Below are 3967 nucleotides of genomic sequence, written 5' to 3' on the forward strand. Positions count from 1 at the left end.
GAACAATGGTGATGACCTTTTGGAACATATTGCTTTCCACTGTGCACGTAATCTTTTGCCTTTACCAGACTCACCATACAGACCATTTTTTTTCTTTTCTTTTCTGTTTAAATTGCATATTTTCAAAGTTGAGTTACTTCAATTTGTCCTTTTTCACTTGCGTCTTTCGATTTGCTTACTGTTGGTTTCTGTTCTGCCATGTGCTACAACCTGGCCAAGGGGAGGATGTCACGTGGCTGATAGGGATATTGTCGACATCACTAAAATAGCATGGCTAGTGCAGCCATCATGTTGCTTTTGCGCACTTTACTACATGGCTTCATTTTTACAAGACTCCGTTTATGCCTTTCACATGAGAACTGTCTAATGTGTTTGTTATCTGTTTGTTCCTGGAGTTTAGTCTGAACATTGCGAGCAAGGTCGATAAACAATGTCCCTTGTTATTCTGTTCAGATCAGGCCCTAGCACCTAGACAAAACATACTACTGCAGCTACTGCTGGAGACACGTGCTATGATATTATGGGAATGCACATTTAGGTAAGACACACTGGGAGAGGGACCTTTCCAGGAAGAAGAGTAACACCCACCTTCAATGTAAAAATCTCATCTATGCTCTAAGGTATGGGGTCTGCTAACAAAACCCAGAGATCTTCTATTATATAATTTTACCTATTCTATCCAAGGGGAGGGAGGTTAGGCACTATCGCCCTTTCTCCATTGTATACAATGACATCTCCCTTCATAATGTATGGCCTGGCTGCAATGCGAACTGTATTTCTGTTATGCATTTTTCTGCTTATTGTGGCACGTATACTACATGTTAGAGCATGTTAGTTCAAATAAACATTTTAAACTATATTCGTGTCTCGATCAGATCTTATTGTGGATAGGTGCAAGAGTGTCCGTGAAAAGGTGTGTCTTGTTATCACGATTCCTAAGAGATCAGGGAGTATTGTGTTCTGTGTTGTCTAATCATTTGCTTCTCCATGTTTGCGTAGGAAAGCAAGTGAGACACTATAGCTAGTCGGTCCTGGGCTCGTGGGTACCGAGGCGGTAAGAAGGCATAGCCCCTATACACCAAGGTCCCATAATCCTTTGCATAGTTCTTTGTATGTGCAGAATCCCTGCAACAGGTTTCTGGAAGAAGGTGGGAGAAAGTTAGGGTTAGTGACTGGTCATGCAAATGGCATGCATTCAATTGCTTTCAGCTGTTAGAGGTGCTGCAAATGGATTTGGTGAAGCTGGGTGGAAATTTGGGTTATTTAGTAATTCACTCTTTTAGAATTGGTAGAGTCTGAAGCACACTGATGAAGGACTTTTTGCTGGCAGTTGTTGCTTGGCTGGCAGAACAATTTTTTTATGAGTTTTTCCTGATGCTACTCACTTAGCTGAGAATGACCTCGTTCAACTTTCTGGCTTGGTTTGGTTGAAAGCGATGAACAATGGTTTGGTTAGGGTAGTTAGGTCTAACGTGATTCGTACCGAACTAGTGAAGAGACGAGTGGTGAGGGCCTTTAAAACACAACGCCATTAAAAAACATAGAGGTAAGTTCAACAAGCAGATGGGCCATTTTTTGTGGGGAAACATATATGTTTGCTGCAGCATAACAACACAATGCTGTACGATTCTTTTCAAGACGGTGTACCTAATATTTAGGTAATGAATATGGTTTACTCGACATAAGAGATTTGTTGGTGTAGAAATTTGAGGTTCCTTTGTGACATTGAAGGTAGAGTAAGGGTGGCTGTTGGAATGACAGCCTAGGTGTCAGCGAGTAACATGTTTTAGACTATTGGGGTGACAGCCCAGTGAAGCTTTTGGGGGAGAGGCGGCATGAAAAAACCTTGTTAGGGTTTTCCTGCAAGGGCGGAAAGCACAGCACTGAGGAACTAACATGGAAGGGTTGGGGGTCAAGAGGAGGATGTTTGAAGATGTGGGTATCATATGCTGTAAAAGAAAATCCAGGCCCCAGGTGAGCTTTGGCACTTGTGCAGCGCTGCTCTGCCTGCCCCTTGCAATTGTTAGCTTTTAAGCCTGCTGATGTGGGCAAGTTGTTGCTATGGTAACTGAGACTCTTCTCGTCTTGATGTTGATACATTGTTTCTGAGCGGAAACCATAAATCTGTTCTTTGGAGGCCTCTCACTCTAGGAGACAGCTGTAGATCTGGCTCTGGGCAGGTCATCTCTTTCAGAGAGAGAGAGAGGGAGTGGGCTTAACATAAACAACAGCAAGCACCAGCTCCATGTTTTCTTGGATCTGGTGTCTTCTGTTGATTTCCACCACACTGCTGCAGGTCACTGGTCAAGGCTGCAGCTCCAGTGTGCTACTGGTGACACCTGACCTGTGGACACTAACTCACTTTACTGGATGGTACAGTGGTCAGGAAATCAAAAGAGGAGAGGGAATTTTATGGGAAATGTAGAATATGATGATCATATCATTCCAAGTAAGGTTTACATAGCAGTTAAAGGTGACAATATTTTGGGGTGATCACATCAGAAGGAATTAGGAGTCTTTCTTTATCCCAATGCAAAACCACAAGTGGTAGTGAGTCAGCAGAGTTTGAAAGTTTTCTTAATAATATATGAATAAAACATTATAAAACTGCACTTTACCATCCCAAATCTAATGGTATCATGGAAAGGTTTAATAGAACTCTCAAGGAAAGCACTCAATTGGCTAAAAACAGAATGGGTTAGTGTCTCATCTTCTTTTTCCACATATGACTACAGGGAAATCTTCTTTAACTTGTTCAGAGGGAGTAAACCCAATTGTGTGCTGCGGCCAGACTGAATAGATTGGTTTAAAGGTTGGGTGAATGTTTTGGTTGAAGACGAATGGAGAATAAGGGAACAAAATAAAATGGCTGTGAGGAAAAGTGAGTTTGATGCCAGAATGTGGTGAAAGAACTAAAGATTGAATTTGGGGACTGAGTACAAATTTGTGCTACTGTTGGTGTACATCCCGATTCTATGTTCACAGAACTCAGAATGATGGTGACGTTATTTAAAAATGTAGTCAAAACAGAGGATTGCAGGATATGGACATTGAGCTGAGTGCTGCAAATAAACAGAAACAGCTGTGAATACAAGGTTACACATGGGTCTTGCAATAAACCAGATAGGAGACTTGATCACAGTAATATAAAAAATAATGTGACTGATCCAATTTATAGGGATCTGTCAAGATCAAAGAGAATTTGCAAAACTCAAACAGTCAATCAATCAGTCAGGGGTTTATATAGTGCAGCTACTCACCCGAGAGGGTCTCAAGGTGCTGAGGGGAGGGGGGGCGGCTGATCCATCAGGGGGTGGAGGTTTAGTCAAAGAGCCAGGTCTTGAGATCCTTCCTGATTTGGGTCAGCAACAGGGATTGCCTGATGTGGAGGGTCAGGGTGTTCCAGGTCTTGGCAGCGAGGTAAGAGAAGGATCTTCCTCTGGTTCTGGTCTTGGATCAGGACATAGCAAAGCTTTTGGGAAATGGTAAACTAGGGTTAATATGTTTTTATGTCATTCAGTATTCTAGATTGTATTTATTGCTATTTGCATTGTTTCCTTTGCTTTTTGATAGGTTAAATATTTTCATCTATGTTTTTAAATGGCTTTATTGTTATTTGCACTGTTTTCCTTGCTTTTGCATGCATTGAAAATTATTATTTGTTTTGGTAATGTTTTATAGGGGAAGATGTGTGGTGTCTCTTTCCATGCAAATATGTACATGACTTGCAGATTTCTGTAACTGCTGGGTTATGTGACTTTACAGGGTTCTAGAATGCAGTGCTTTGTGGAGTCCCAAGGGGGCTTTTGACAGTTGTGGAGTTGGAGCTGGGAGGTGGATGAGACGGATAATAAATGCAGTTTACTCAGTACTTATCTGGTGTCAGCAGCATTACCTTTGCTCATCACAGCCAAACTGTTAAAAAAGGTTTAGGAATTTAAAATAAATACCACTCCTTTTATGGTGA

The sequence above is a fragment of the Triturus cristatus genome, chromosome 4_1 (genome assembly GCF_964204655.1).
Source record: "Triturus cristatus chromosome 4_1, aTriCri1.1, whole genome shotgun sequence".
Lineage (NCBI taxonomy): Eukaryota > Metazoa > Chordata > Amphibia > Caudata > Salamandridae > Triturus > Triturus cristatus.